The sequence below is a fragment of the Rhinopithecus bieti genome, unplaced genomic scaffold (assembly GCF_001698545.2).
Source record: "Rhinopithecus bieti isolate Rb0 unplaced genomic scaffold, ASM169854v2 scaffold_57164, whole genome shotgun sequence".
Classification (NCBI taxonomy): Eukaryota; Metazoa; Chordata; class Mammalia; order Primates; family Cercopithecidae; genus Rhinopithecus; species Rhinopithecus bieti.
Genome location: NW_016822628.1, coordinates 233,252 through 259,497, shown reverse-complemented (window position 1 = coordinate 259,497; position 26,246 = coordinate 233,252). Strand labels below are relative to the sequence as shown.

Here is a 26,246-nt window from a genome sequence, read left to right as displayed (position 1 = left end):
TTGCTTTTGGTGTTTTAGACATGAAGTCCTTGCCCATGCCTATGTCCTGAATGGTACTACCTAGATTTTCTTCTAGGGTTTTTATGGTATTAGGTCTAACATTTAAGTCTCTAATCCATCTTGAATTAATCTTCGTATAAGGAGTAAGGAAAGGATCCAGTTTCAGCTTTCTACTTATGGCTAGCCAATTTTCCCAGCACCATTTATTAAATAGGGAATCCTTTCCCCATTTCTTGTTTTTCTCAGGTTTGTCAAAGATCAGATGGCTGTAGATGTGTGGTATTATTTCTGAGGGCTCTGTTCTGTTTCATTGGTCTATATCTCTGTTTTGGTACCAGTACCATGCTGTTTTGGTTACTGTAACCTTGTATTATAGCTTGAAGTCAGGTAGTGTGATGCCTCCAGCTTTGTACAACCAATTTTTAAAAAATATTCTTGTACATTATACCCACTCAAATACATAAAATTGCTTGATTTTTTGTTCAAAATTAAATTTTATTTCACATTTATAGAAACCACGAAAAACATTTACATTTTCCCATGTTACAGCACAACATTTCAATGGAATATTTCTTGCCATAAATAATATCTTGCTGACTTGTAGAACTGAAATAACATTTTATGTTCTTCAAGGCAAAGAAAAATGACATAGTAAATGATTGTTTAAAATGTTTTAATTCAGACATAAACATATGGCTTCATTAACATCCTATATATTCCATTACTAAATTGTTTCCATTACTGATCAGCACCCATTTATAAAGATGCATTCTTAATATTGTTTTGCTCAGCTAGAATACAGCAGAAAAATTAACACAGTTCAGAATTATCAAGCATACATTTTTGCTACATATTAATCTGTACGGTAACTACACTTTATGTATATAGGGTTCTGACTAGCCTTTATTACCCATAAGTTTGTCTTCAGATAATTTTTACCAGTAATTTGGAAATTTTGGCAATTTAAAATGATTGCTATTTTAAGTTTGCATGAAAACTAATATAAAAAATAATTTGACTCAAGTGAAAATTTCAAATAAGTCCGTTGACAGATGAAAATAAAGCAAAAAATTACAAATAGATTCCTCATCTTCTACAGTAGTTGGTTTCAAACATGTAGAAAGTAAACTCTATGCTATGAGGAGATGAAATCATCTTAGAAGTTAGTTTTTGAGATCAGTCTTAAAGATATTTCAGAACATACCAGAATATGATCTAATTTTTCTTTCAGTTGTTTACAGAAAAATAAAACCATAGAATTACTCCTGTTACTTGGGATGAAAATCCTAATAGCTAGATGTAAATTTGGATAAGGCAGAGTAATTTGTAATAAGTAATGCATGAACTTTTAATGTCTGATTTCCCTATAAAGCATAAATAGATTTTAAATACCTTATATCTGCCACCCAGAATGTCAAATTATAGCATGTGTGGACAGTAGCTGTCTATGGCAGAGAGGCAATATTTGGTCTGCTATGAAGGGCAATAAAGAAAGAACAAATGTTTTTTTCTTGAGAGAAAAGATTATTAAATGGAAATAATATCAGGGAAAAGAAAAGCCTGGTCCCAAAATAAAAGGGCATTAATTGAGGAGAACAAATTTACTCCTTCTTGAGAATGAACAGCATTATCCCTATTATTAGGAACGATGTAATACCACCTCATTCTTATTATGTATTACAATCATTATGTATATATGAACACTTATATAAAAATACAGACACTGCATGGTGACTAAGCAGTTTTGGAATTAATCCGTAGACTAAGTCACAGCATACATAAATTGTTTACATCTTAACTGCTTATTTACACCTGAACAAGAAAAATTGTTGTTACCCCTTGTAAAAACATTCATAAAAACAAAGCCATGCAGCATCATTTCTAACACCTATGAGGACTTTTTTTTCTACATCCGCACATTCTGCAATCAAAATTTTATATAAAGTAACACAGTTAGTTTTAAAGTAGACAATCAAGAAACATGCTTCAGAAGCTTTCTAGGACACTGGAATTGTGAAAGAAATGAGTGGGACAAAGACCCAAAAAGCAGCATTTCTGGAGATTGTGGTTTTTCATCCACTGCTCTACAAAGGAAGCTCAATAAACAGTGTGAAATGATTCTTGATGCATGGAACCATGTGTTCCAGCTATGAGACAATGTATTGGCTCCTGGTCCAGAATATACACCACATCTTGCATAATATAAACCTAGCCTCTTAGAATATGGTCTCACAGTTCACAAAATAACTGATTCTTTTAAGACTATGCTCTGGGTGATGTGGGCCATCACAAGACCAATAAGTCTTATAGACTGGAGCCTACTGCAGTACTTCTTTTTCTGGAAAATGAGCTCTGTCATCAGTGGCAATCATATGTAAGGTATCAGGACAGAGAATAAGAACTCAGCAAATGCAGTAATTTGATGCTAGGGAAAGCATAGTTCAAATTATGAATTTGAAATGAGAAAAATCAGTATTGAAATATGTGTTAATTCCAGTAAGAAAAATTCTCTACCACTTCCAGGACAAAAGAGAAAGAATATTACTAGAATCTCACCAGGAATCTAACTGGTCTAGTCAAAGTAGCTCACTTTTCCAGGGTTTAAGCATTGGTCATTTTTGGCAATCTTGGTGCTCATTTGGGTCAGTAGCCAGTATTGGTAAAGGAAAGTCCATGTTCTTGAACTCGTGAAAAACCTCCTTACTCTGAACATGGCCACAATGTCTCCCATGAACCTATTAAGCAAACACTGAAGAAATTGTGAAAAAAAGTCTAATATTTACAACTCAGTTCTTTATTGGTTCTACTATGGGTAGCCCCTCATACTCATAAAGAGCATGCATATGGGAAACAAACATTCTCATGTTCTACTCATTCCAGCTGGTCAGTCATACACCTCATTGCAGATTCATTGCTGAATCTCCTGTTTATATCAAGGTCTTTCCAGTTCCAAACTTACGGCCATCAGTAATAAATTCATGCAGGTGCATACCTTTAGATGATGTAAATAAAAACAGATATTCTTTCCAAATTTCTGCCATTTGGAAGACTTTCTCTTCTCCAGTTTTTTGTGGGTTTTTCTTGTTTGTTTGTTTATTGTTTGGGCCAAATAGTTACCAGCCTACATTATACTGGTAATAACATCTGTATATAGGTACTCTTTTTCCTCCATTGGTTAGCTGTTCATAAGAAACACCAATGGGACTGCCTTAGCTGTGGGTTGAGAGGGGAGTCTCAATGCATGGTAGTAGGTGCCATGGAGGTCTGAGTCACCTCCACATGCAATCCTTTCATGCCTACCACATCTGCTTCAGCTTGATAGACTATAGACCAGTGTATCTTGCTTATACACAGCACCTGTGCATACCATGCTATTTCCCAGTAGATTTTATAACAGTTCATAAGAAATATCTCAGATCTTGTTACTTGGAATCCCATGATCAGTTGTTCAATCTCTACAAGAGTGCAGTGGCAAGCCAGGAGCTATTTTCAGTAGATAATTGACAGAAACATATGTTTTTTCACATCCGTGGAATTCTGCACTGAAGGTATCCCTTGAGCTTACTGGAGACTCCATACAGCACAGTGGCCTGCTGCAGATGCTCAAGCACCATCCTGCAGAGCTGCCTTCCCTCCAGCTGCACCTCTGCAGAGATGTCTTTTGCTCTGAGTTTCAGTCAAGATGGGCAGCTTTCTCAGTTACTCTGTGCATGTGTTGAAGCAGCATTCTCAAATATGGCATAGTTTGTCTCCAAAATGTAAAGGGGTTAACAAGAGTTGTGCCTCTTTTGCAGAGATACATGTTTCTAGGTGCAAAACATTTTCTTACACATTGAAGAGGCTGTCTTGACAATCTGAAGACCACTGAGACCCTAGAGATTTTACATGGTGCATTAATCTCTGCAGTGGCCAAGCAAGCTAATTCAGTAGAGATATCATAGAAATTCACATCTTTGGTTCAATGTCAGAGCAGCAGAAGTCAGGTGTTCTTTACTCTGTCTCAAATGCTCTCATCTGAAATATAGAAATGGTTAATTACCTCATTTATTTTAGGTCTCTGCTCAAATTTTCTGAGCCTGAGATTTTCATAGAGAAAATTAAACACCACCATTACTCTCCAAGACCCTAACCCTGCTTTTCTTATATAATCATGTGTGTGTATATATAGACATGTTGACATATATCTCTCTATATGTGAATGACACATTGTTATTATTATTTATCTATATTCTTCTGCCCCCCAAAATAAAAGCTCTTTTTAGATTAGAACCTAGTTCATTTTATTTTGTCCTATTTACTCTCACATCCTCAGTTCCTAGAATAATGCATGATAGACAGTAGGAACCCAATAAACAAAAATTCACTTTAAATAAAATCATCTGCATTTGTCTTTTCTTACATTTCTATAAGGAAATACCTGAGGTTGGAAAATTTATTTAAAAATAGATTTAGTTGGCTCGCAGTTTCACAGGCTGTACAGGAAGCATAGTGTTGATCATCTCTTGGGCTTCTGAGGAGGCCTCAGGAAAGTTATAATCATGACAGAAGGTGAAGGGGAAGAAGGCATGTTTCGTATGGCCAGAGCAGGTGGAAGAGAGATGGAGGAGGGAGATGCCACACACTTTCACACAAGTAGATCTTGAGAGAAGTCTAACATGAGAACAACACCAAAGGGAGAATTTCACCCTTATGATTCACTTACCTCCCACCAGGTCCCACCTCCACCATTGAGGATTACAATTTGACAAGAGATTTTATCAGGGACACATATCCAAACTATGTAATTATCAAATATAAAGGGTAGAATGCATTCATTTTTAGATATCCAAGATCTCAAAAAATCTACCTAACATGCACACTCTCTGTGGACATCAGGATGCTAACTCTCTGTGGAGTCAGCAAGAAAAATGACAGCAGAAAAAAAGGAGGTCCCAGAGTCGGGGCATCCATTCACAGCTTCACACTGTCCAGAAAGAAAGCAAATCTGAGGAGGAGGAAGGCAGGCTGCAGGAGAGACATCTGCAGGGGAGAAAAATGTAACCCACAGATAATTTAAAGTTTTGTCAATAAATGAAAAACTATTTCAGGACAAATATAAGTTAAGTGGTAGTATTTCAGCAAAACTCAATAAGCATAAACAAAATCAAACTAGTATAGATTAAAATAATTGTTTAATTCAAGAAATAAATTTGTATCCAAAAGGTAATAAAATCATAGTATACTGCTTGGGTCTGTCATTAATAATATTTAATTAATTACCTTACAGCATTCACTGAGTACAAGTTTAGGTAAAAATTACGCTGTTAATACTTTGAATTGCTAGAGGAGTGGGAAAGGGATGTTGACAGAAAAGTGGTTTTCAAGTATATGTCAGTAACAAAGGGCAATTTCTAGAGTTTATATGGTTTAATTTAAAACAGAGAAAAAAGGAATTAGGGGAACAGACCTAGACTTTACAACAAATAACCTCTGAATATTTATTACCTTGATTAAAATAATAATTTTCAAAATAGTATAATCTTAAGAATTAGCAAATTCAGGGCCTTCAAATTAGCTGATGCTGTGAAACTAGATGTTCTAGAACCAAATGTAACAAAATATCTGAGGAAAATAAAATTCTCAGTAAAACTGCTTTCACATGAAAGCCAGCAAGAAAATATATCTATACACGGTTTTCACCATGAACTGAAATAACTAATGAGGGGAACAAAGAAAACCTAGTTCATATATCGACTAGTTCATGTAGCTATTAAGTGGAGATTAGGGATCAATTTCACCATATTGTTTAAAATAAATTTGTAATTTATTTATCCTGAATATAATGCCTTAGCATAATGTCATAATTTTCTACATAATACATTTAGGCCTATTTTCTATGAATATTATTCTGGGCATCTCTTATTATAAATTCTATGAATGTAGTAGAAGACAAGAAAATGTTTATTCATTGAGTTTTACAGAACTTCAGGTATCTTTACCTAGAGTTTTAAACCAAGTATTTTTAAATGAAAATCTAATCTTTAAGAAATCTGTTTAAGGCCAGGCACAGTGGCTTATGCCTCTAATCCCAGCACTTTGGGAGGCCGAAGCAGGTGGATCACCTGAGGTCAGGAGTTCAAGTCCTGCCTGACCAACATGGTGAAACAACGTCTCTACTAAAAATACAAAAATTAGCAAGGTGCGGTAGTGTATGCCTGTAATCCCAGCTACTCCAGAGGCTGAGGCAGGAGAATCACTTGAACCCAGGAGGTAGAGGTTGCAGTGAGCAGAGATTGTGCCACTGCTCTCCAGCCTGCACAACAAGAGCAAAACTCTGTCTCCAACAACAACAACAACAACAACAACAACAACAACAACCAAAACTACTTAAAATGAAAATGTTCAGTAGATTCTGATGAAAACATAATCCTGGAATATATTACAAGGGACATTATGCAGGTTCTGTAAATATCTTTAATGCTGAATTAAATTCTCAAAGCCTAAATTTTTTATTTTCCTGATTGCAATTCCTAAGTTTCCTAAAGCTATAAGGATTTAGTCATACACACAAACACACAGAAAATATTGATCTAATCAAGTAAGATATGTGGCCTCAGGCAGGTATAACTCAAATTATTTCTTAGAAGTTTTCTAATTCTTTTTCAAACAAATTAGAGAATAAAGTAGAAGGCATCCCGATTGGGTGGGAGGGGCAGAAAAATAAGTTAAATTATCCCTTGGAGAATAAGAAATTAACATTCTCAAAAGTTAGTAGCACTTCTTTTTTTTTTTTTTTTTTTTTTTTTTTGAGCTGGAGTCTCCCTTCGTGGCCCAGGCTGAGCTGCAGTGGCCGGATCTCAGCTCACTGCAAGCTTCCGGCCGTGCCCGGGTTTATGCCATTCTCCTGCCTCCAGCCTCCCAGGCAGCTGGATTAACAGGGCACCCGCCACCCCTCGCCCGGGCTATTTTTTTTTTTTTTTTTTTTTTTTTTTTTGGTACTTTTTTAGTAACAGAGAACCGGGTTAGCCGGTGTTACGCCTCAGGATGGTGCTATCTCTTACCTCATGTCCACCCCCGTCTCGCCATCGCCAAAGTGCTGGGGATTACAGGCTTGAGCCACCATGCCCTGCCAGTTAGTAGTACTTCTATACGATAATTAAGTATCTCAAAATAAAATTAAAAACTAACCTATTTACAATAACGGTAGTAACTATGCTTTAAAATAAATTTTACTAAAACATTGAAACACCTATATATTAGAATCTAAAGAAAATTAAAGTAAGGAATTAATAAACAAATAAAAAATATTACTCATTCATGAATTGGCCTTATTAATATTCTTAAGTATCTGTATTACACAAAATGATCTAAAGAGATGATAAAGTCTCTATCAAAATACCAGTAACATACCTAATAGAAAGTTTAAAAAATATGTCTAAAATTTGTATGGCATTACAAGAGACCCTGAATAGCCAAAGCAATCAAGCAAAAAAGGCTGAAGATATCATTCTACCTGATTTTGAAATATACTACAAAACTATAGCAACCAAAACATTGTGGTACTTGAATAAAAACAGACATATAGGCCAATGGAGCAGAAAAGAGAGAAGAGAAATATATTCATGTATTTACAGATGATTTTAGATATAGGTGACAATTTTTTAGAGAAAGGTCAGTATCTTCAATAAACGGTGTTGAGGAAACTTATAGCCACATGTACAGCAATAAAATGAGACCCTCATCTCACATCATATATAAAAATCAACTCAAAATAAATTGGATACTTAAATGTAAGTTCTGAAACTCCAAAACTACTACAAAAAATATACACTGAAAGTCCCATAACATTGGTTGTGGCAGTGACTTTTTAAACTTAACCTCAAAATCACAGGGAACAAAAGGTAAAACAGATGAGTCAGATTACTTAAAATTAACAAGTCATGGCACAGAATCTGATACAATCAACAAGATGAGACAATTAAAAAATGGGAGACAATTTTTACAAATCATACATGTGACAAGGGTTTACTATAAAAATATGTATGAAAGTCAAATGACTATACAACAAAAAACAAATCATTACTAAAAAAGAGCAAAAGGCTTAAATATTTTCCAAAAAAAGACATACATATGGCCAAGAGATTTTTAAATATTTTAAAATGCTCAATGTCAATTATTATAAGGAAAAGACAATCCACAAAAATTATGAGATATCAATCCACTCCTGTGAGGAGAATGACTCTTACTAAAAGAAAAAGAAGTGTTGGTAAAGATGTGAGACAAAGAAAATGCTTGCACATTGTTGGTTTGAATGTAAATCAGGACAGTCATTATTTAAAAAAAAAACAGATTTCTCAAAATATTTAGAATTAAACTACCATGTAATACAGCAATTGCACTATTGGATATATATCCAAAACAAAAGGAATCAGAATGAAGAAGCATTTGCACTTCTATGTTGTTTGCAACTCTCTTCACAATAGCCAAAATATAGAATAAACAGTTTAATGTCTAATGAGTAAATAAAGACAATGTGGTATATATACACAACTGAATACTATTTCTCTTTAAAAAAGAAATTTATATTAATTTCAATCACATAGATTAATCTGGAGGACATTATATTAGTTGAAATAAGCCAGGCACAGAAAGATTAATATCTCATAATTTCACTTGCACATAGATTCTAAAAAACTTAATCTCACTGAAGTAGAGAGTAAAATGGTGATTGCCAGATACCAAGGTATTTAGAAGAAAGGGGGAATCAGAAACATGTCTGCTAAAAAATACATAACTACAGGTGGATAGAAGGAATAAGTTTGAGAGATTTATTGCATAGCATAGTAACTATAGTTCATAATACTGTATTAAATTTTTAAAAAATACTAAGACAGTTTCATGTGGTCTCAAAACAAATATGTAACTGTGTGTGGTAAAGAACTGATTACCTAGAACTAAGCATTTGACAATGTATATATACTTCAAAACATCATGTTTTATAAAATAAATACATATTTTATCTGTCAAGTTTAAAAATAGATTTTAAAACATTATAGGATACCAGTATTTCAAATACTGTCTTTGACATAAACTGGCTAAATGGTATCAAAATATATAGTTTTGTGCTATATAGGAAATTAATTTGTCAAACATAACCATAGAAATGCTGATATTTAACAGCATTTTCTAGACCCAGGACAGGAAATGGGAGGAGTCAATGTACTTCAGCTTTTACTTTAAGCTTCTGGCACCTGGAGTTTCTGGTGCTGATGGTAATGTTATGAAAGACACTAAAAGGGCAGGTGTTGCTTATGGTCCCATTGACTGGCCAGTCTGTGAACACAGTAAACAAGTTTGCATACAAAATAACAGAAAATGTTTTAATCCAAAAGCTGCCATGATCTTCAAACTTTTTCCAGAGAAAGTGTCCAAAGAGTTGGCCACAGTTAGGTGACTCAGGATAAAAACTGTAGACTGAACTTCACCCACTAAAAATTTAAATAGAATAAGAGTGAGAAATTTCTCCAAATTGTAATATCAATATGGAAAAGAAATATTGTTTTAAATTTCAAATCCAGAGATTATTTTGCAACATGTAACATTCACACTTAAAAGTAGAGCATTCTGCATGGAAACATAAGTTGTGCTCTAAGCGTATCATAGAAAATTAAATTTAGAAATTTTCACTTACCATGTCAACTCTCTTAAAAATCTAATTTTAAATATGCATTTTCTAATAATTTTACCTTTGTCACACTTTGTGTAAGAATCTAATAACATTTTATTTTACAAACAAAGAAAACAATGCTAACTGATGTAATCTTACCTTTGGACAGTGTATGCTTATCTTAATTAACTGATCTGAAAGTTACACTGACCGGCAAATTCTCCAGGTAAGACCAATTTTTCAGTGCATTAAAAAATACCAACTGTCTCATCAGAACCCACAAAGTACCATGTAAAGTAATGTGGCATGAAGGCAACAGTGAGAAAACAACAGCCCTAACTCAGAAAAAAATTTTTTACAAAAGGGCTGTGATGCATATATAGTTGGAATACAAATAATAAGAAAAATGAAATTAAAGATAGAATTTCTCTTTAAATTCATCAAGAGTCAGCTTTGTAGCCTGGAACAAAATGTCTACTAAACATAAAGAATCAATGTTGGCCAGGCACTGTGGCTCATGCATGTAATCCCAGCACTTTGGGAGGCTGAGGTGTGTGGATCACTTCAGATCAGGAGTTTGAGATCAAGTGGCCAACATGGTAAACCCCACATCTACTGAAAAATACAAAAATTATCCAGGCATTGTGGCACACACCTGTAGTCTCAGCTACTCAGGAGGCTGAGGCATAAGAATCACGGAACCTGGGAGGAGGAGGCTGCAGTGAGGCCAGATCGTGCCACTGAACTCCAGTCTGGGTGACAGAGCAAGACTTTGGTGTCAAAAAAAGAAAAAATCAATGTTATTTCTTCACCACTGATATATCTATATCTGACTTGAAGTTACAAATTAACTCCAGCAGGAATATTTATGGCTTATCATGGAGAATCTATTACACAGCAAGCATTGTCATGTTTGTTTGATACTTTATATATAATGTCCTCTTAACTTAATGTAACCTCCCTACTATTCACCCGAACAAATTAGCTCAATCGGAAAATAAATTTACTTATGTTAATTACAAAAAGTGAAAGACACAATAACTAAAAATCAGTAGGCTTATATACAGTTCTCCAATTGAAAGAGCAAAATGGAATGTTCTAACTAAATGAAATGTAACTTAATACACTAACTGTGAAATTACATCTAACAGTTATTATGTGTGCACTACTGCATTTTATGAAAATCATTCATGTAATTTCTGACCAGCTCACATGATGAATACTCCATACACTATAAAACAACAAAACAAAAAGACAAGAAAGAAGGAAATTGTGGGTCTAGCATGAGTACCAGAGAAGTAAAAGAGAATTTACATGGGGAGATGTTGAACCATAAACCATAAAATTTACAGTAATGAATACAATACAAAGCAGAGTATAGATTTGCTTTCAGCATTCTTGAGGTTTTTAGTTTTCTAGTGAATTAGTCTCCTTAAAAGGTTTGTTTCTTCCAATACTGCTTTTTGTTTTCTGAAAATAGATACAAACTTATACTGACACAAACACATTTACTTACTCCACAATTTCCTTATGCCAAAGGTTTATCTTTAAACTAATATATGTGTATGTTTAACTCTATGTAAATCAAAACTAAGTCTATATGTGTTTTCAGGCAGAGAGGCAACATGTTCAAATAAAAATATATAATAAATTAAACAAAATTTATTTGGGGCTGGGCACCATGGCTTATGCCCAAAATCCTGGTAACTTGGGAGGTCTGGGTGGGTGGATCATTTGAAGTCAGGAGCTCTAGACCAGTCTGGCGAACATGGCAAATCCCCATCTCTATTAAAAATGTAAAAATTAGCTGGCAGTGGAGGCAGGCACCTGTATTCCCAGCTACTTGGGAGGCTGAGGCAGGAGAATCACTTGAACTGGGGAGGCAGAGATGGCAGTGAGCTGAGATCACATCACTGCACTCCAGCCTGGGCAACAGAGCAAGACTCTGCCTCAGAAAAATAATTATTTAGGACTCAGAAATGTCTGGATTTTATCCATGTATGTAATTTTTGTTATAATCATTAAAATGACCCTGTAGGAAATAAAAGTTTACTTGTACATTTTAAATTAACTGAAAGTGTATAATTAGATTTTTTTTTTTAATACAGAGGATAAATGCTAGAGGTAATGAATACCTCACTTACCTTGATGTGATTATTACATATTACAAGCCTGTATAAAAATGTGCCATACCTGGCATGAATGTTTATACATACTATATGCCACAAAAATTAAGAAAAACAAATTTAAAGACAAAAAATAATAATTTAACCTACAGGAACAATATTCCTAAGCTTATTTGCACTTTAAAGACACTGGCAAAAGAGATTACTGGAGATGTAAGTTCATTATATTACAAATATATTAGCCCATTCTCATGCTGTTGATAAAGACATACATGACACTGGGCAATTTACAAGAGAAAAGTTTAATTGGACTTAAAGTTCCATGTGGCTGGGGATGCCTCACAATCATGGTGGAATGTAAGGAGGAGCAAGTCACATGTTACATGGATGGTGGCAGGCAAAGAGAGAAAACTTGTGCAGGGAAACTCCTCTTTTTGAAATCATCCGATCTTGCTAGACTTATTCGCTATTATGAGAACAGCATGGGAAAGACTTGCCCCATTATTCAATTATCTCCCATGGCTCCTTCCCAAAACACGTGGGAATTAAAGATGAGATTTGGGTGGGGACACAGCCAAACCATATCATTCCATTCTGGCCCCTCCCAAATCATATGTCCTCACATTTCAAAAAAAATCATGTTTTCCTAACTGTTCCCCAAAGTCTTAACTCACTCCAGCATTAACTCAAAAGTCCACAATCCAAAGTCTCATTTGAGACAAGGCAAGTCCCTTTCACCTACGAGCCTGTAAAATCAAAGGCAGTTTACTTCCTGCATACAATGGGGTTGCAGGCATTAGGTAAATACAACCATTCAAATGGGAGAAATTTGCCAAAACAAAAGAGCTACAGGCCTCATGCAAGTCTGAAATCCAGCACAGCCATCAAATATTAAGGTTCCAAAATGATCTCCTTTGACTCCATATCTCATATCCTTGCTGAGGCGGGAAATTAAAGAAAAACAAAATTAAAGAGAAAGAGAAATAAGTTTTCCTGTGTTAGGCTGACTTGTCCCAGAGGCAGCAACAGGCACAGCCCAGACTTAGAAAAAGTCTTGATAATATTATCTAATGTGCTCCAGAGACTCTCCCAGCACTCCCTCAACATAAGGAGAAGAAAAACACATCTTTCTTTGTTTTATGGAATGAGTTTATAGATTCCTGTTCTCTGTAACTAGTGACTTCAAGTATTCTCTTTGATCTAAGTACAATGAAGGTCATGAGAAGTTTGAGTAGGCCTGAACTATAGCTGCCTGGGCACCATAGTGAAGGTAATAAGATAAGCCCGTGCCCAGGCAAACCTAGATAATGGATATCTGGGTTGCTTGGCAATGGTCATGTGCAATCCTGTCTTTGTCCTGCCTCTGTATCCCTGCTTCACACCAATTCGAGCATCCTTCAAGCTAGCCCACCCCCTTTTGTGAAGTGTGTATAAAAGTCAGGTGCTATCTTTGTTCCAGATCCAGTCTTTTGGATGTTGAGTCAGCTGGGCCTGAGTGCACTCAATAAAGATTCTCCTGTTTCAACCTGAGGTCTCTCTTGTCCTCCTGAATCCCACAATAAGGCCATACTGATGCAAAAAGTGGGTTCTCACATCCTATCTTACGCTTCTTTTTGCCAGTTTTAGCTGTTTTCCAAATCTGTAAGGTAAATTACTGTACTTCTAGCTTATAGACATACAAAAACAAATGTATCAATGAAATATGCATTCACATTTTGGTGTTTATTTTTAGTCCAGAAATATTTATATAAACATTTTAAATGAACTTAAAAAAAAAAAAAAGTGGGTTCTCATGGTCTTGGACAGCTCTGCCCCTGTGTCTTTGCAGGGTACAGCCTCCCTCCTTGCTACTTTCATTGACTGCTATTGAATGTCTGTGACTTTTCCAGGCACACAATGCAAGCTGTCAGTGGATCTACCATTCCGGGGTCTGGAGGACATTGGCCCTCTTCTTACAGCTCCACTAGGCAGTACCATGGTAGGGATTCAATGGGGGGGCTCTGACCCATTTCCCTTAAGCATTGCTGTAGCAGAGGTTCTGCATGAGAGTCCTGCTCCTGCAGCAAACTTTGCCTGGACATCCAGGCATTTCCATACATCTTCTGAAATCAAGGTGGAGGTTCCCAAATCCCAATGCTTGACTTCTGTATATTGGCAGGCTCAACACGAGGTGGAACCTGCCAAAGCTTGAGGCTTGCAGCCTCTGAAGCCATGACTTGAGCTCTATGTTGGCCCCTTTCAGCCATGATTGGAGTTGCTGGGAGGCAGGGCACGAAGCCCCTAGGCTCCAAACAGCATGAGAACCCTGGACCCGGCCCAAGAAGCCACTTTTTCCTCTTTTGCCTCCAGGCCTGTGATAGGAGATGTGGGGAGAAGAAAGAGAGATCAAAATGGGGTTTTTTATGTCTTCCTTTTCTACATAGACACAGTAACAATCTGATCTCTCTTTCTTTCCCCCAACAGGAGAGGCTGCCATGAAGCTCTGACCTGAAGACATTTTCCCCATTGTCTTGAAGATTAACATTTGGCTGTTACTTATGCAAATTTATGCAGCCAGCTTGAATTTCTCCTCAGAAAATGGAATCTTCTCTTCTAGCACATTGTCAAACTGTGAAATTTTCACACTTTCATGCTTTGCTTCCCTTATAAAACTGAATGCCTTTAACAGCACCCAAGTCACCTCTGGAATGCTTTGCTGCTCTAGATCACAGTTCCACAAATCTCTATGGCAGGGGTAAAATGCTGCCAGTCTCTTTACCAAAACATAGCAAGAGTCACCTTTGCTCCAGTCCCCAGCAAGTTTCTCATTGACATCTGAGACTACCTCAGCCTGGACCTTATTGTTCATATCACAATCAGCATTTTTGTGAAAGCCATTCAACAAGTCTCTAGGATGTTCCAAACTTTCCCACATTTTCCTGTCTTCTTTGGAGCCCTCCAAACTGTTCCAACCTCTGTTATGCAGTTTCAAAGTCACTTCTACATTTTGGGGCATCTTTTCAGCAGTGCCCCACTCTACTAGTAAAAACTTACTGTACCAGTCCATTTACACACTGCTGATAAAGATATACCCAAGACTGGACAATGAACAAAAGGAAGAAGTTTAATTGGACTTATGGTTCCATGTGGCTGGGGAAGCCTCACAATCATGGTGGACAGAAAGGAGAAACCAGTCACATCTTACATGGATGGCAGCAGGAAAAGAGAGAACTTGTGCAGGGGAACTCTTATTTTTAAAACTATTGGATCTTGTGAGACTTATTTCACTATCACAAGAACAACGTGGGAAAGACTTGCACCATGGTTCAATAACCTCCCACTGAGTTCCTCCCACAACATGTGGGAATTCAAGATGAAATTTGGGTGGGGAAACAGCCAAACCATATCACCAAATAATATATCATTACCATCTTTTATCTACATTTTTTAGTGAGCTGGGATAGGTTAAAGTTAGTGGCATAATAATGCTTCTTTGAATGAACAATAGTCTTAACATATTAAAAAATGTTGAATTAAAAATTAAGTTCACATGTAATCTAAAAATTTGAAACTGTACTGCATTCTATTGCATAAAATTACCATTAGGGCTGGGCACAGTGGCTCATGCCTGTAATCTCAGCACTTTGGGAGGCCAAAGCAGGTGGATCACCTGAGGTTAGGAGTTCAAGACCAGCCTGGCCAACATGGCGAAACCCTGTCTCTACTAAAAATAGAAAAATTAGCTGGGCATGATGGCAGGTGCCTGTAATCCCAGCTACTCAGGAGGCTGAGATAGGAGAATCACTTGAACCTAGGAGGCAGAGGTTGCAGTGAGCTGAGACTGCACCACTGAATTCCAGCCTGGGTGACAGAGCAACACTCTATATCAAAAACACATACAAAAAAACCCCAAACAATTAGTAAAATGATATACCAATAATTAATTACCTTTAATTTAAACTACAATTAAAAATGTTTTTCTCACGATAATGCAGAAGAATATTATCCTGAACACCTACCTCATGCTTCACTCAATATTATAAGTTAACCACAGAGACCTCTCTATTCAGATTTCCATAATGCATCTTACATTTTAATGTCTTTCCTCTTTCATAGAAAGGGTCATAAAAAATTCCCACTTAATAAGAAATAATTTTTCATATCTCTGATGCAGTAACAGTGTATCATATGCTTTCACATGTGTAATTTGAGAGCGGAATACCCTTATTTGCTTTTCAAAAAATCTATAGTTTTCTCAAGAAAGTGTGCTTTGAATGTAGTAACTCTCCAAAAAATCTTCTACTCCTTTTAAAGTTATATGCAAATAATTTATTTAACAACTTTAGTTTTACATAAATTTCTGTACTCAAAACTCTGATTTTGAGTAGTGTCTGAAGTTTCAATGGCTTAGGTATTACAGCTGTGTATTCTCTGACATTTACATTGACTTAATTTTGGATTAAATATGTTTTCAAATTTATTGCATTTGCAAAAATATATTTTAGTACGAATGCTCCTGTGTTTTGTAAACTTTAGTTTTTGAAAACAATGCTTTCCCAAATTCATTACATTTGTAGGTTTTTTAAACCCCAATATAAACTCCATCTTGTTGAACAAAATTTGAGCAACTGGCTTTAGAGTTTTCCTGTAGCACAAAATGTGTAGAATAAGATCTATGAAACAAATAAAGATACTACAACCCTCTTTATATTTGTAATGTTTGTCTCCAGAATACTCTTCTTCACTTTAAAGGGTTACATTTCCTGAAAGATCTTTGGACAAAATAGCATTTATAGTGCTTTTATTAAGTACAAACTCTCTGAGGTTGAGAACACTGTGAGCAGATAATAATGGCTTTCCCACATTCTTTATATTGATATAATTTTCCCCAAGTATAAATGCTTTACTGTGCAGTAAGGTGTAAGCATTTGTAAAAAGTTTTCTCACATTCTTCACACTTGTAGGAGTTTTCTCCAGTATGAATTATCTTACATACAATCAAGTGTGACAAACATTTAAAGGCTTTTTCATATTCTTCACATTTCTAGGGTTCCTCATTGTTATTATTTCTTTTATGTTTAGAAAAGTTTGAGGTGTTGTCAAAAGCATTGTACCAATTCCCAGGTTTGTAGAGTTTCTCTGTGGTATGAATGATCTTATGTCTGTTAAGAATTGAGGACTTGTTAAAGGCTTTGCCACATTCTTCACATTGTAAGGTTTCTCTCCAGTATGAATTATCTTATGTTTAGTAAGGGTTGAGGACCATTTAAATCCTTGGCCACATTTGCACATTTGTAGGGGTTTTTTTCAGTGTAAATTACCTTATGTTCAGTAGAGATTGAGAATACCTGAAAGACTTTGCCACATTTTTCTCATTTGTAGGGTTTCTCTCTGGTATGAATTTTCTTATGTCTAGTAAGGTGTGAGGAACAGTTAAAAGGTTTGTCACATTTTTCACACTTGCAGGGTTTCTCTCCAGAATTCTCTTATGTTTAGTAAGAACTGATGACCACATAAAGCTTTTGCCACCTTCATTACATTTGTAGGGTTTCTCTCCAGTATGAATTCTTTTATGTTCAGTAAAAGTTGAGAATAAACTAAAGTCTTTGCCACATTCTTCACATTTGTAGGGTTTCTCTCCAGTATGAATTATCTTATGTCTAGTTAGGTGTGGGGAATGATTAAAAGCTTTGCCACATTCTTCACATTTATATGGTTTCTCTCCAGTATTAATTCTTTTATGTCTAGTTAGGGTTGAGGACCAGTAAAATGCTTTGCCACATTCATGACATTTATAGGGTTTCTTCCCAGTATGAGTTATATTATGTCTAGTGTAAGTTGAGAACCAGTTAAAGGTATTTCCACATTCATCACATTTGTGGGGTTTCTCCCCATTATGAATTCTCTTATGTTTAGTAAGATCTGAGAGCTGGTAAAATGTTTTGTCACATTCTTCACATTTGAAGGGTTTCTCTCCAGTGTGAATTCTCTTATGTTTAGTAAGATTTGAGGACTGGTTAAAGGCTTTGCCACATTCTTCACATTTGCACGGTCTCTGCCCAGTATGAATTCTCTCATGCTTAGTAAGGTTTGAGGACCAGTTAAAGCCTTTGCCACAAACTTTACATTTGTAGAACTTCTTTCTAGTGTGAGTTTTCCTATGCTGATTTACTTGTGAAAGCATTCAAAATGATTTGCCACATTCTTTGCATTTGAAAGGTTTCTTTCTAGTATGTCTTATCTTATGTCTATTTGAATTTGAAAATTTGTGAAAGACTTTTACATATCTATTACATTGAAATATGTTACTCTGGGTAGTTGTTAAATATTGGTTAAATTCATTATAATGTCCTTTGTGTACCTTACACTCATCCACACTTTTACAGCCTTTCCTTAATTGTAAATTCTCATGTCCACATTTTTCATATTTCTCAGTTTTTTTTTTTTTTTTTTGGAAAGAATCCTTCATGTCTTCCTCTGGCCAAAGAAGTTGAGGAAAATGAGAACACATAACTGAAGGAAATAAGAAAAACCAAATTACTCCACTTACTAGACTCAAATATATGTTACAAATCTAACCTATAAGATTATAGAAACCATAAAAGCAAGATGGCACAGTAAAATATCACAGACTCAAGTTTCTTCAGAGACATATAAATGTAACAAAAACATCCAGACCAAAATACTTTTGTGGAAAATATAATGAGTTAAGTGTGTACTGTGCTCCAGGTGAGAACAATTTAAAGAGCCACAAAAAAAGAAAAAAAAAATCCATTACATTTAAACAACACAGCTCTTCCAGCACCCCAGTATAACATAGTGCCTTTGGAAATAAATTGCCAGTTTTTTTTTTTTTTGAGATGGAGTCCCGCTCCATCATTCAGGCTGAAATGCAGTGGCATGACCTTGGCTCACTGCAACTTTCACCTTTCAGGTTCAAGTGATTTTCTTGCCTCAGCCTCCTGAGTGGCTGGGATTACAGGCACCCACCACCACATTCAGCTAATTTTTGTATTTTTAGTAGAGATGGGGTTTCACCATGTTGGCCAGGCTGGTCTCAAATTTCTGACTTCACGTGATCCACCTACCTCAGCCTCCCAAAGTGGTGGGATTAAAGGTATGAGCCACTGCTTCCTGTCTCCTGGTTTCTTTTTCAGAAGAGAATAAAAACAGTGTCACATACATCTTTCTTTCTGGCTTCTAGGGGCCTTTTCAGACACTGGTTTCTGTCTTCCATGATATAAAATGCTGAAAGAAATAGTGGTATAATTTGCAATGACAGTTTGAGTCTGCTGAGACCAAAGGTAAATGTTACAGCAGCAGAGAGACTCCAGTACCACAGATAGGAAGCAGGTGTAGCAAGTGACTACTGACTATTAAGAAGGAACATGAATAATTCCTTTATGAAAAAACAAAAAAATTTGACAAGACACATCTTAAGGACATGTTTGAGAGACTCCCAGGACCTCTAGCCAAGATAATTGGTTTCAGACTATGCCAGGACAAAGCTACATTATAAAGATTGGGAAACAGAGCTTTTTTTTTTTTTAATCGTCCAAAATCTCAGTCAAAAATTAAAATGTATACAAAATATTAGGGCAATATGGTCCCATTAAAAAAATTACAAAATTTTGAGAAAGCAACCATATAAAAATGAAGATGAATGATTAATACTCAATTAGTGAAACAGGAGCACAGACAACTATTACAAATCAGAAAATTAAGAATAACAACAAAAATATTAAAACATCAAAAAAAAAACTTGAGGTAATAAATACAAAAGAATTGAAAAATTCTGACAGTAAGAAAAAAATGATATAATGAAGCTCAATAAGCAAACTAGGATATACACAGAGACATTTATAACAAACAAATACATAAACATAATTTCAAAAGTCACAGACAAGAAAAGAATCTTAGGAGATGGATGATAGAAATGATGTGTCATTTATAAGCATAGTCTTATCAGATAACTAGTGAATTTGTCAACAAAAATTTTGCAGGCCAGAACGGAACTGTGTGATATTGTCAAAGTTCTGGGAAACAAACAAATGAACAAACAAGAACAAAAACAAAAACTACAAAACTCCATGTGAAGTGAGAATAATACAATCAGCAAAACTGTCCTGCCAAATAAAAAAAGGACCTTCCAAAATAATCAAATTCTGAGAAAGTATATTGGCAATCTATATGCCCTACATATCAAAGCAGCTGAAATAAGTTCCGTCCACTAAAAATGACATGATCCAAAGAAAGGAACATATAATCAGATGAAAATATATAACATTCTGGGAAAGATATGCACATATTCAAAAATAGAATTTGTTAGCATTGCAATGGTGCAGAAACATTTTTATTCTCTAAAATTTGAAAGATAAAAGCATAGAAATTATTATAAACATCTGTTAATATAATTAGCAATATCAGTAACAAACAAGAGATGTAATGAAAAACTTTTGTATGCAGCTGAAGTTAAATTTTTACCAGATTATAATATATTGTTATATTCTTTAGAGGTTTTATGTAATCTCCAAGATACCACACACCAAAAAATCTGTATGTATAAACAAAAGAAAACAAGAAATAGGTGAAAGTATATTAATACAAAAATCAAAAAGACAGAAAGATGGAAAGAGAAAATGAGAGACACAGACACAAGAATAAGATAAAACAAAATGACATTAATAGGTCTTTCTCTTTCAGAAAGTTATATATGTATTTAACTTTCCAATCAAGGGACATGCTTTAAATAAAAGAATTTATTTTAAAAATGTAAAAATCAAGATCCAACTTGCTTTTCTACAAGAGTCAATTGAGATCTAATGATGAAAGAAAGATTAAAAGTGGCAAGATAGAAGTAAACATTTCATGTAAATATTAACCAGATGAGAGCAGAAGACATAAAAATAATATTAGATAAGCTACATCTTAGGTAAAAAACTGTCATATTTTATAAAATGTACTGAAGTTAAAACTCCAAAGACACACAGTAGGACATTAAGCAATAATGGATTCATTCACTGTAAATCTATGTCAAATTTGTATATATGTGTATGTATGTGTGTTTGCAAGCGTATGTGTGTATGTGTGTGTGCATCTCACATTAGGATTCCAAATATATAAAGCAAATATTGACAGAATTGAAGAAACAGAGAACAATATAATTAGATAGAATATTTCAATACCCCACTTCTGTAATTAAAATAAAAGACAGAATATTAGTAAAGAAAGAGAGGACTTCAAGGCAGTATAAAACAATTATATCTAGCAGAGGTACAGAGAACACTTTCAAAACATCAGAATACCCTTCTCAATAGCTAATAAAACATTTTTCTTGATAGATCACCTGTTAGGCCAAAAAAAAATCTTAACTAATTTTTTAAAACTGAACTTTTATAAATTACTTTCTATCATCAAAATGGAATGAGAGTATAAAATAATGATAGAAAAAAGTTGAAAAATTCACAAATATATAGAAATTAAACAACACACTATTTGACATGCTCTTGTTCAAAGGTTGAAGTGATTAATATTATGAATATGTCTATACTGCTCAATGTAATCTACAGATTTAATGCAATGCCCTTCAAACTTCTCATTGCATTTTTGAAGAAATAGAAGCAGTAACCTCAAAAGTATATGGAATTTCAAGAGGCAATAAAGTACTCAACAATCTTCAAAAAAGGAATAATGATGGAGGCATTACAGTTTCTGATTTTAAAACACATTGCAAAACTACAGAATTAAAACAAATTAGTATGAGTCTAAAGGTGAAAAAGTATACTAATAAAATAGAATGCAGCACATATACAAACTTTCACATATATGGTCATAATAGTCATTTGCAATTATTGCAACATTGTTACTAAAAGCCAATGGGTAAAAGCAATGCAAATTTCTGTCACAATGTCATTCAGTAGATATAATTTGAAATAAAAAAATACTGGAATATTACTCCATTCTCAAAAAGCAGAAAATATTCTAACAACTATAAAGATAAATCTTGATGACATTATGCAAAATGAAATGAGCCAGCCAAAAAATGACAGAAACTGTATAAAATATACAAAGCAGTTACACCCTTAAAAACAGAGAACAGAATGGTGTTGGAAACATGCCAGGAAATGAGAAAAATCAAAGGTGTGTAATGTGCATTGAGATTTAGCTTTGCAAGATAAAAACATTCTAGCAATATGTTGCATAGCAATGCCAATATAATTAACATGACTAAGTTCAATATTTGAAAATATTGTATTGTAAATTGTGTTGTGTTTTTGACAAGTAAAAGTGAACAATAATATCTAAAAGAGATTCAGAGTTAGGATAGTTTTAAATTATCATCAACTCCAAAAGTGTTTATCCCACACAAAAATAATATAGATTCCCAAATAGATGTTGGAATTAGAAAAGCTTTTATGACTACTCACCTAGACAGAATTAAACAACCATTCATAACAAACCTATGCAACAAATATACATGTCATTAAAAAATACAGGGATAAATTTATCCAGACAAATAAACAGAGATAATTATATTGGCAACAGACATACAGCTGATTCATATTTGATTCTGCTCCACACTATATTAAATTGCACAAAGTTAAGTATTGTCATACAGAATTATATTATAAACTAAAAAAACTGAAACACAATTAACTGGTGTGAGGTGGCATACCCTAAAATATATAACACAAAAATTTAAAACATGGAATGTAAAACTTATTGGAGGTCATTAAGTAGATCAATATATTCATGAAAGGAATCTTAGAAGAATATAGGGAAAAAGTAATGTAGAGGTTACTTGAAGATAAAAAAGGCTGCAAACTTTTTTGATGTAATAACATTCTTAACCAATACTTGAGTTAAAATTGTTTTACTTCAAAAACAATATATAAATAGACTTTCCAAAATAAAAGGTGAGGGTACTCTTTATCACTAGCACAGTCCTACAAAAAAATGCTACATGGTGGCCAGGCACAGTGGCTCATGCCTGTAATCCTACATCTTTAGGAGGCCAAGGCAGTCAGACTAATTGAGAACAAGAGTTCAAGATTAGCCTGAGCAACATAGTGAGACTTTGCATATAAAAAAGGAGAAATGCTAAAATGAGTCCATTATGTTGAAAAATAAAATGATACTGGACAGCATCATAGAACTACATACAAATATAAAGCTCTATTAAATGTAAACATCTATTAAATATAAGGACATCTATGTCCTTATAAATATTATATAAGGACACTTATAGAATCCTTTACTATTATAATGATGGTGCCTAGAACCCTGAAAGTTCATCTACATAATATAAAAAACAAAATATAAATCTGCATAAATCTGTTAATAGATATACAATATAAAATGATTTTAGTATCAATAACAAACTGGAAATATAGAGGTATAGTTTTCTATTCAATTAAAGTTGTTATGAGATAAAATATATTGTTTTAACTTTAAGATGTTTTATGTAGTCTCCATTTTTCAAGATGATTACAAAGATAATATTTATAGAAAGTATGCAAAACAAAAAATAAAACATCACTGCAAAATAAAATAAAAAATAAAGCAGTAAAACAGGAAATAAAACATATCTTCAAAAAAACACATAAAACAGTAACACTGAAACTGGTAGTGCTAACTTTATTTCTTTAAGCATTCATTTTAAAAATAAATTAATTAAATTACTTAATAAAAAGAAATGTAATCCCAGGACTTTGGGAAGCCAAAATGGGCTGATCACATATTTCAGGAGTTTAAGACCAGCCTGGGCAGCATGACAAAACCCTGTCTCTACAAAATACATTAAAAAAGTAAAAAATAAAGAAAATAAAAAAACTATCTCAGTGTAATGGCACATACTTGTAACACAGCTACTTGAGAGGCTGAAATGAGATCATCAGAGTCTGGGAGGTTGAGGCTGCAGTTAGCCATGATCATGCCCCTGCAAAACAGACTGGTTGGCAGTGTGTGTGAAACCTTATCTCAAAAATAAATGAATAAATAAATAAGTAAATAAATAAATGTATATAAAGCAAAAGACATAAAATGCCTGAGTGGTTTATAAAAAAATACACACAATATGCTTCCTACAGGAGACTCATTTTAGCAGAGTCAAATAGGCTGAAAGTAAGAGTAGAAACAATATCTATTCCATGCAAATAGTGACTACAATTCAGTGAGGTCATCATAATTATATTAGACAGAATGTGGTTTATATCAAGTACTAGTATGAGACAAATATTGGCATTATATAATGGTAAAATAGGTCAATTTACCAAGAATCTAAAACTAATATATTTATCTATCTATAGGTATGTGTATTTATAACATCAGCCTCCAAAATACATAAAGGAAAATTAACAACAGTGAAACTAGAAATATATAGCAACATAATAAGACCTCATTTTCAATAATAAATAGAAAATTCAGATGAAAGATCAATAAGAAAACATGAAACATGGACAACAATAGAGACAGTATTGATTATTTTGCATATAGAGGATTACCTGAGAGTGGAGAATTTATAAAGATAAAAGGTTTATTTGGCTTACATTTTGGCAAACTGTACAGAAAGTACGTGTCAGCATCTGCTTCCGGTGAGGGTTTCAGGAAGCTTACAATCATAATGGAAGCCAAAAAGTAACTGAACATATCACATGGTAAGAGACAGAGCAAATGTGGAGGTGAAGGAACCAGGTTCTTTTAATAAAGTCACTCTCATTTGAATTAATGGAGTGTAATGTTTTTGATTACCAAGAGGATGGCGTCAAGCCATTCGTGAAATATTTGCCCCAATGACCAAAACACATCCCACCAGGTCTCACATCTAACATTGAGGATTACATAGAAGCATAAGGTTTGGAGAACATGCACATCAAAACCATATCATTGACCAAATGGGCTTAACAGACATGTACAAAACTTTCCAGTCAAAAGCAAGCAAATACACAATATTCTTATTTGCATCTGGTGTATTCTGTTAGGCCACATAATAAGTCTACTCTTATTAAATTTAGGAATACTGTGTGGGTAGCACATGCCTGTAATCCCAACACTTTGCAAGACCAAGAAGAGAGGATCACTTGGGGCTGCAGATTTAAAACAAGCCTGGCAGCATAGTGAGACCCTGTTCATTAAAATAATCAAAAAGTTAGCCAGACATGGTAGTGCATGTCAGTACTCCCACCTACTCAGGAGGTTGTGGTGAAAGGATCAGTTGAGCACAGGAGGTTGAGGCTGCAGGGAGTCAAAATCATGCCAGTGTACTCCAGCCTAGGTGACAGAGTAAGATCATATCTCAAAATAACAATAACAACAACAAGTAAATTTAAGATCAAAATTATACAATTTGTGTCTTCTGACTGACACTGAATAAAACTAGAAATTGAGAGCTGAAGTAAAACTGGCAAATCAAAAATACGTGAAAATAAAATACAATCCAACATTTCTTGCTGAAGCGTCAAAATATTTAACTTTTTAAAGATGTCAACACAACCTACAGTGGTGAACAAATTCAATGAAATCTGCATAAAAATCCCAATAGCAGTTTTTTACAGAAATATTGTTTAAAATTTTAAATTTTATTATGAGCTTTTGCCATACATCTATTAAAAAAAAAAACAAAGTCATTATACTTTCTGATTTTAAAATATATTAAAAGCTACAATAACAGAAGCAATGTGGTACTGACACAAAGACAAATAAACAGATGAGAATTCAGAAATAAACCCTTCTATATGTGATCAAATGCTCTTCCACAAAGTTGCCATGAACACACAATAGAGAAAGGATAAACTCTTCAAAATATAATGTTAAAAACTGGACATCTACACTGATACAATAAATTCAGATCGTTTCTTTAAGCCATCTACAAAAAAATATTTTAAATAATATAGTTAGACTTAAAAAGAAACTAAAAAATCTGTTAGAAAAAATATAGGGGAAAGACATGACATTGGTCTTGGCACCATTTTCTTAGATGTGACATTAAGTGCATTGGCAATAAAGAGAAGAACAGAAAAATTTAACTACACCATACTTCAAAATTTCTGCATATCCCCCCCAAAAAAAAACATTTAATAGAGTGGCAATGCCTCCTGGAAAATGAGTGAAAATATTTGCAAATCACATGTGATGAGTCAATATTCAGAATATATAAACAACTCTTAAAACTAAACCATAAAGTTGACTAACAATTTAAAAATGAACAAATTAAATTTTCATTAAGAAAGATACAAAAATGGTGAAAAGTATTTGAAATAACATGCAAAATTGAACAGCGGAAGCAGCGGGGGCCGGTGCAGACGCGAACGACTCTGTCTGACAGCTTTGGGGAGAGCCGTGGATCTCCCAACGCGGAGGTTGAGATCTGAGAACGGACAGACTGCCTGCTCAGGTGGGTCCCTGACCCCTGAGTAGCCTAGCTGGGAGACATCCCCCACTAGGGGCAGTCTGACACCCCACACCTCACAGGGTGGAGTACACCCCTGAGAGGAAGC

The 26,246-nt window shown here is 34.4% G+C and overlaps 1 pseudogene; it reads right to left on the bottom strand.

Moving 5' to 3' along the window:
- Positions 1 to 16,654: 16,654 nt before the first annotated feature.
- LOC108521257 (zinc finger protein 85-like) overlaps positions 16,655 to 26,246 on the bottom strand; it is a 17,888-nt pseudogene continuing 8,296 nt past the window's right edge.